Here is a 9,194-nt window from a genome sequence, read left to right on the forward strand (position 1 = left end):
GGAGTTCGATATGGACTAAATGGTCCAAAGGTAGACACAAAGTGCTGGTGTAACTGAACAGGCCAGGCAGCATTTCTGGCGAAAAAAGATGGGTGCTGTTTTGGGTCAGGACCTTTCTTCAGACTGAAAATAGGGGCGAGGGTAAAGAGCTGGAGACAAGAAAAGACCAGGACAATCAGGGCCGGCCACAATCAACCTCAGGCTGGTAGGCCCATTGTTGGGTAGGGAGGGAAAAGCATCTCTGCAAGAGGCAGGGTGAGAAGATGCAGCCTGATCCGTGAGTTACTCCAGCACTTTGTGCCTATCATTGGTATAAACCAGCACCTACAGTTCTTTGTTTCTACAAATAGTCCAAAAGGCATGTTTTCTATGCTGCATCTCTTTATGGCTCTCTATAATTGAGGCTTGGAGGAGTCAGCAGAGTTTAGTTTAGTTTAGTTTATTATTGTCACACATACTGAGGTACAGTGAAAAGGTTTTTTGCATGCTATCAAGTCAAAGAAAAGATTATACATGATTACAATCAAGTCGTCCACAGTGTTCAGATAAATGAGAAAGGATACAACATATAGTTCAAGATAAAGTCTGAAAAAGTCCAATTAAAGATAGTACAAAGGTGTCCAATGAGGTAGATTGGAGGTCAGGACTGCGCTCTAGTTGATGAGAGGACCATTCAGTTGCCTGATAACAGCAGGGAACAAACTGTTCCTGAATCTGGAAGTATGCTTTCTCAAACTTCTGTACCTCTTGCCTGATGGGAGAGGGCAGAAGAGGGCTTGACCGGGGTGAGACTGGTTGTTGATTGTACTGGTGGTCTTGCCGAGGGAGCATGAAGTGTAGATGGAATCAATGGAAGCGAGATTGGTTTGCATGATGATCTGGACTAGGCCACAACTCTCTGCAATTTCTTGCATCTTGGATGTCGCTGTTGACAAACCACGCTTTGATGCACCCCGATAATATCTCTACACACCTGTAATTGTGAGGAAATATTAGTCAAAATATTGTTGACCATGTTCAGAGATTCTCCAGACTTCATGCCAGGTAATATCTTTGATATTCACATATCAATAGGAATATTAAGGAAACATCTTTCAGAATTCAGTGGCCTAGAAAATTCAAGTTACGTCAAGTGGAGTTTATTATCATATGCACGTGCAGTGAGGTACAGGTACAATGAAAATCTTGCTTACAGCAGCACAGATAAACAGATTTAGATCAGTCAATTTATAAGAAGACATAAAACATACATTTTGCAGTGAAAAGATTTTAAAAAAGCCTGTGCAAAATAAGTGCAAGTGATCAGGTCCTGCACACTTTAGTGAATGAAACACTGTCAGCTCAGAGTCAGGGCAGAGGGTGAGATCGAGCAGGATAGAATAGGCCCAACCATTCTGTAGTCAGGGGAGGGCACAGTAGAATATTTATGCTGGGTTAGAAGAGGTGAGGCTAGTCTCAGGGAAAGGATCAGGCCTGGGTCTTGTGGAGGGGGTGGTGCTGGTTCTGCACTCTCCCTTGGGTCAGGGGAGGGAGGTGGGGGGATACTTTGTGGCAACCAAAGACAGGAGCTTGTGGCATGAAACATGGTGAAGATCGGAGGTGGAAATGAGATTTTGGACAATGCTGCCTGGATTAGAGGATACCAGCTGTAAGGAGAAGTTTGGATAAATCTGGATTGATTTCTCTGGAGCATCAGAGGTTGAGGGGAGAACATGTAATAGAAGTATGTAAAATGATAAGAGGCATAGATGGTGTAAACAGTCAGAACCTTTTGATTCAGGTGTAAATATCGAAGACTGCAGGACATATCTTGGATTTCAGAGGGGGAAAGTTTAAAGGAGATGTGCAGTGCAAGATTGTTATGCACATTTGGTGGGTTCCTGGAATATGCTGCCAGGGATGGTGATTGAAGCAGATGTGATAATGGCATTGAAGAGCTTATAGGTAGGCACATGGATATGTAGGGAATGCAGGATAAGGATCAAATGCCAGCAGAGGAGATTTTTTTCGAGGTCAACGACAACATGTTCGGCATGAACATTACAAGCTGAAGAGCTTTTACTGTGCTGCACTCTTCTATGTTTGAAGTTTTACATAACTCAATGCATAACTCATAAACTCAAATATAGTCACTATTTTTATTTACAAAACCTCCCATACCCATAATTCATATATGTGAGTAATATGTTTGTGTGCTTCTGTGCATCTGCACATCTGTGTATATGTGTTGCTTGCACCTATATGAATTGACACTGGACTAATGCATTGACACTGATAAATGCTCTTCATTGACAGCTCTAAATAACTATTGCATTTTGCACTAATCCCTAAATGGGGGATTCCAAGAAAGTTTAATACTGAGGGCAATTTGCAGATTCTGGCATTAAGCCCTTGGCCATATCGTTCCCAAGAATTGATACCCTCTTTTTTGCCATTGGGAGTCATTGGAACTACATATTTGGCTTAAGGAACCCACTCCACAATGTAAAAGACTTACTGGCAGTTGAGGGAACACAGAGAGGAGCGAGAGTCGTGTCCCCAGTTTCCGCCACCCCCTTCCCGGCCCATGATTGTTGGTGCAACTCCCCTGCCACAAGTGGCTCCTAGCTGCTGTGAGCCATGGGCTTTCCACTCTGCAGAGTGTGTGTCGTACATCGCTGCCTGCAGAGCTACCATAAGCATCAGTGCAACAAGACAAAGGAATGCAGACAGCAGCACATTCATGTGTTGTTGGGGACCCTTTCGTTTTTATTTTAATTCAGAGATACAGCACGGAAACAGGCCCTTCGACGCACTGATTCGACACTGATCAGCATTCCCTGCACACTAACACGACCATACACACACTAGGGGCAATTTACAATTATACTAAGCCAATTAACCTACAATCCTGTATGTCTATGGAGCATGGGAGGAAACCGGAGATGCCACAGAAAACTCAAGCAAGTCACGGGGAGAACATACAAACTCCGTAGTGATATTCAGGATCGAACCCGTGTCTCTGGCACTGTAAGGCATTAACTCTAACGCTGTGCCACCATGCCGCCCTTTAATTGATGTTGACTCATAGACTTGTTGAGGGACATATCATAGATTGCGCATGAGCGTTCCAATTTTTATGGAGACATAAGAGATTGCAGATGCTGGAATCTTGAGCGCAAAGCAAACTGCTGGAGAAACTCAGTGGTCAGGCAGCATCTGTGGAGGAAAAGGGATGGAAAAAATTTCAGTCCTAAGAAATGTCCCGACCAAAAACGTCACCTGTCCATTTCCCCCCATAGATACTGCCGGACTTGCTGAGTTACTCTAGTGGTTTGTTTATTGCTTCCAATTTCGTTTGGTCAGGCAAGGATCAACATCACATATTGACGAATCATTTTATGTGCAAATGATACCCGAAAGTGTCAACCACACAGTGCTTTGAATTCCATGGTTCAGTTTCACAATGGATGAATTTCTGCAAGGCGTGAACACCACTGTGTTCAAACATGCCTTAAACAATTTATGCATAAATGCTGATAAAAAACAGGTTATATTTCTTGGCTGTTAAATTAAGACAGGGACCACCTGTGATGTTTAACATGACTAGACAGGTGAAATCTCACTGGGCTAACACATGAGCCTAACCAGTGGAACAATGGGAGGAAGGTTATGGATTGTAACTGAGAAAGGGAGTGAAGAAAGTGGAGACAAGGGCTGGAAATAAGATTTGAAAGTACATCGCCACTGACACATACCTGTTATCTAATCACCAAGATGGAAACAGATTGCTGGCTAGATCTGACTTCTCCCCACCTTTGCACAGTATTGTAAAGCTCCATTCACAAATACAGCCTATAACTGGCAGATATTTGATCTATTGCAACATGCAACCTCCACGCAGCTGAAGTCAAGAACTGTTCAGGGACTTTCTCACATTTTCTACTGACCGATCTCTTCGAATATCTCTTCCTTGCCATTTAGTCCTTGTCAAATTAAATGCCTCAGAGGGGAAGAAAAAAATCACAGCTTTTGTCTCAGACTGACAAACAAATTCAGAGGAGCTGCCAGTCATTCCAGAGCTGCCAAACAACAGTGTTCGTACACTGCGGCTCAAATTTCAACAAAGACAAAAGTGTGAACTCTTGTCGAGAGAAGTCTCCAATCACACAGCAGGTAACATTCCACAGGTATCAAAGGGGTGATTGTTTCACAGAAAGACACAGATACTCAAGAAGGAGAGACTGGGGTTTCTCAATATCCAATATTAAATAATAGTACTGGAGGGTAGGCTTTAGAAGGTATATTCTGTTTCCAGCTGGGAATGGAAGTAGATACTTAGCTTCCTATGAAAAAATGTCAATGAGTGTTGTTCAGTGCAGTTCATGAGTGGGTTTGATGATGCACAAGCATCCAGACAATTGTTTATTTATTGACAAGAAGTCTATTGACAAGTCAATCTCCAGCGAGCTCTGCATTGCTGTTGTGTTAAAGAGGGATGTTGAGATGCCATTGATTAAAGGTATGAGTGGCAGAGAAGGAATTGGGAAAGCTGGATCCAGTGGGGTCCCCCTCCTGACAAGATGGTTTGTCATAACTAACGTTATGTTTCATAAGAGAAAACAAGTGCACCTCATTGCCTCCATCCAGGGACTGGCACCAGCTGGACCACTTCATTGAACGTGAGGGATTGCAAGAACGGTCCCATCACTTAGGTCACGACGTGTCCCAAATGCTTTTGGTCTGGCCACCATCTTACTTGTTCTAAAACAGATAAAATGTGCTGGAGAAACTCAGCAGGTCCAGCAACATAGATCATCAGATGGGTCATTCGGCCCATCATGTCTACTCTGCCATTCAATTATGGCTGAACTATCTCTCCATCCTTGTTTCTACTGCCTTCTCCCCATAACCACTGACACACGTATTAATCAAGAATCTATCTATTTCTGCCTTAAATATATCCACTGACTTTGCCTTCACAGCCTTCTGTGGCAAACACCAGTGGAGGAAATGGACATGTAACATTTTTGACTGGGACCCTACTGCTAGTAGTGGGGGAAGGAAAGCTGCAAAAGAGAGGTGGGGACAGGACAAAGCCTGACAAGTGATAGCTGGATATTTGTGAGATCGTTTTTAAATGGCAGCTGAGTGGTGTAAGTGACAAGGTTATAGATAAAAAGCAGACAAAGGGTGTCAGAATAAGGAGAGGAGAGGAGGAACTGAAGTGTAGAGTCAGAAGGGATTAGGGGAGATGAGATAAAAGTGGAATGAGGGATTTGGGAATGGGAGACGACTGAACGAAGATTGGAAAAGGAGCAGGGTGACAGGGAGATAGTGGAAGATACCTGCCTATTAATCCCATAACTTTCCCCATTACCGAGTTCAGTGGTTCTCTGCACTCATTTTGGAACAAGGGTGGGAGTTTTAAGATTTTCCTGGTCACCAGGTGCCAGTCCTGAACCTCCAGGGATTGTTGGACTGGGTGCACTTTCACGGTGAGAATGTGTACATTAAAGCACATCATTGTATAATGAAGGCAGTGTGCTTCCATCAGTGCATGAACATTCTGCTCAGTTAACAGTTAACCACAATCACAGGGGAGGGCAGTGGGATTGTATTAGTTTCTTTGCTCTTAATGCAATGGCTTTCACAGTACAGTGTCTGAGTGAGTTTCATTAGAGGCTCAGCGTCATCAAGAATTTTAGCTGGCTTTACACATTGGATTAAAGGTTTGTGGAATGCAGAAGTAGAAACAAGGAACTACAGATACTAGGTTACACAAAAGGACACAGAGTGCTGGAGTAACTCAGCAGGTCAGGCAGCATCTCTGGAGAACATGGATAAGTGACTGTAGCCAAAATTGCTGGAGAAAGTCAGCGTCTATGGAGTGAAGGAAATAGGCAACGTTTCGGCCTGAAACGTTGCCTATTTCCTTCGCTCCATAGATGCTTCCGCACCCGCTGAGTTTCTCCAGCGCTTTTGTCTACCTTCGATTTTCCAGCATCTGCAGTTCCTTCTTGAACATGGACAAGTGACTTTTGGGTCGGTACCCTGCTTTAGACAGCAATGTGGAATAAAACTATTTAGCCCATCATACCTGCACATTTTCCATGGAGAAAATATGCAATAAGTCTTATGTTCTTTGCAAATTTGCTTTAGGCAGTATATTTGCCCATCCCTGAGTATATCCTTCCGCACCTAGCAGCCACAATTTCAGCTGTCTGGCCCTGAGCTCTGGATTTCCCTCCCTAAACTTCTGTGCTTTCAATCACTGTTCTCCATTTAATGTTCCTTCATTCCTGTCACTTCTACTAAAGCTTCCGTAGATGCCTTTTTTTTTTTCAAATTCTGTCTTGATGCGTGCACCCGTTAAGTGTCAGTGGATAATTTATAGAGTTAATCACAAGTTGCTGTTCATAGGTCTAATTTTCTTTTGAAAGTTTCCGTAAATCTGCCTACACTTTATCAGACAGCGCATTCCAGAATTTGGAGAAAATAATAGCCATCGGCTCAAGGCCAGCAACAGAGGGGCGGTCGTCCAGCGATCCTGTTACTGAGAGTCTTGTTCTGCACAAAGATTCCTGTAATTTAAGATGACGTAATTGAGTTCACTGAGTCAGCAGCCACTTGCATCTGTGCCAAGATATCATCAGCCAGGCTCCTAATTACTGCTTATCTCAACCCAGAGCACCTACTTGGTTGTGTGGGTATGGAAAATGTTTTGCAAACAAGACCATAAACAAATCTGTGGAAAGGAAATCACAGCAGCATTGCTTGGATTACAGTGAACTCTCCATGTATCGGGGCAGTAATGAGAGTAGGAGTAGAGGATGGGACTGTGCTGGTGTTTTAAATTCTGTGCGATCACATAAAGCAGTGATATCTGATTGTGATCCACCTGGTCTCTCGGTCTGATAAGTTGCCCGATCTGATCTTGTGCATTTTACACAATGTCCAATGTTAACATGATCTGTCATGTCCACTTGGTTAAGACACGGCTTATGATTTCCCCATTCCCTATTTGCCAATGTAAGAATTTAATAAACAGGAAGAGGTTAGATTGTCCCTCAGGCCATCACTGCCATTCAGTACTATCACAGCCGATCTGATAATGGGCATCAACTTCTCTGTCCTGCCTGGGGCTCATAATCAAATTTTCCTCACTATGTACAAAACCTACCAGCCTCAAGAACTTCACACCCTCAAAAAAATACTGTGCTCAGTATTATTGATGTAGTCTCACCACACCCCGTAGTGCTGACTTGCCTTATTTTATGCTCTATCGCACTTGTAATAAACATTTCATGGAGTAGACTAATAAAGTGCTGGAGAAACTCAGTGGGTCAGGCAGCTTCTGTGAAAGGAAATGCCCAGACAACATTTTGAGTCAGGACCTTTCTTCAAGACCCTCAAGTCTCCTGTGTCTTCAACATTTCATTACCTTCTTTATTCATTGCTGTAACTCTCTGCTATCTTAATGTGTTTCATGTGGGACAATGCCACATCCCTCTGTACTGCATTGTTCTGTTGTCCCTCTCTACTTAAATGACATTTTGTTTTCCTGTGTGAAAATCAAAAATTAACTGGAGAAGCTGTAAATTTAAAATAAAAGCAGAAAAAAGCAGAACTCAGTGGTCAGGCTGCATTTGTGGGAAGATAAACAGAGCTAACATTTCAGGCAAAGACCCCTTCGAATCTAAATAATTATGCACAGAAATCCACATTATAGTATAGAACACAATGCTAGAGTAACTCAGCCGGTCAAGCAGTATCTCTGAAGGACATTGATAAACCTAGCCATGTCCTCCAGTGGTGTTGGCTGACCCGCAAAATTACTCCAACACTTTGTGTTCCACGCAAGATTCCAGCATCTGCAGTTCCTTGTGTCCCCACGTTATATTATATCTGCCATGTTTATACCCACTCACTCAATCCATCTCAGTCACGTTGGAGTCTCCTCTCATCCATCTCATAAAACACAATCTCATGCATTTGTGTAATTGACAAACTTTCTATTCTGTTTCCTCATCTGATGTATGTTAACAGCTGAAGTCCAAGCACTGAGCCCTGCGAAATCGCACACCGTTGCCACTCTGAAAATTACCCATTCATTCCTACTGTTTAGTTCCTGTCTGGGGTGGGAGATTGCAACCTTCACGTGGTCCACCCTATTTTAATGAATGCACTCAACCTGGCATGCACAATCAAATAAGATCAAATAGAACAAGTTGTCCTACAACTTTAGGCTGTGCACGCAATACGCAAGAAGAAGAAGGTTCCTGTCAGTCAACTAATTTTCAATCCATGCCATTATGTTCCACCAATACCTCTAATTTGCAAGCTGATGTTTTATGCAGTACTTTGTTAAAATGTCCTGAAAATCCAAGTGTAAAACTCTATTAGTGTTCCCTTATCTCTACCACCAGTTACATCATCAAACGCTCCAGTTTGTTTATCAGACACAATTTCCCTTTCATAAACCTATGCTGACTTTGCCTAATCTCATTGATATTTTCTAAGCGTCCTGTTATCTCATTCTAAATAATAGACTGGCATTTTCCTCATCAGTGATGTTAGGCTAAATGAACTGTAGTCTGTGCTTTCCTTTATCTCTCCTTCCCCGCTGCACATCCTCAAGAATATTGGGGAACTGGAAAATGAACTATGTGATCAGTTAGTATGTTAACAACAAGGTACGAGTAGACGAGGCAAAGAATAAGACACGAGATGATACATCCCATGCTGTCCTTTGAAAAACAATTATAGGACTTAGGTAGGCAGAGCACAGAGTGGTGAGAAATTAAATGGAAGGGAAGAAAATTAAATGTTAAAACTAATGAAGTCCCATCCAGTTAAGTCAAGTTTTGTGAATTTTGATGAAGCACAGGTGCAATGAAAATCTTGCCTATAGCAGTGTTACAGACATAAAGACCCAGAAAACAATCAAAAACATGAATTATATATAAATTACACGTTAATACTACCAGACAGTGCAAGGAAAAAAGACTGTGCAAAAAAACAAAATATTAATGCAAAAATGCACATGTAGAAAACAAGTGCATGATAGCGCAAGAGGTAGTGCCCAGTGTTCTGATGGCAAGGTAGGATCAGGGTGGTGCAGGTCGGTTCATGAACTTGATAATAGTAGGAGAGTAGCTGTTCTGAAACTGATAGTGTACGACTTTGGGCTCTTGTACCTCCTGTCTGATGGT

General features: G+C 42.6%; 1 long non-coding RNA gene across 1 annotated transcript; it reads right to left on the bottom strand.

Moving 5' to 3' along the window:
* Positions 1-431: 431 nt before the first annotated feature.
* On the bottom strand, positions 432-8,981 carry LOC129703501 (uncharacterized). The gene is made up of 3 exons (XR_008724566.1): positions 3,738-8,981; positions 2,965-3,198; positions 432-973 (listed from the first exon to the last, which is right to left on the bottom strand). It is a non-coding gene; the product is annotated as an uncharacterized LOC129703501 (long non-coding RNA).
* Positions 8,982-9,194: the final 213 nt, after the last annotated feature.

Source organism: Leucoraja erinacea, chromosome 14, assembly GCF_028641065.1.
Source record: "Leucoraja erinacea ecotype New England chromosome 14, Leri_hhj_1, whole genome shotgun sequence".
NCBI classification, from domain to species: Eukaryota; Metazoa; Chordata; class Chondrichthyes; order Rajiformes; family Rajidae; genus Leucoraja; species Leucoraja erinaceus.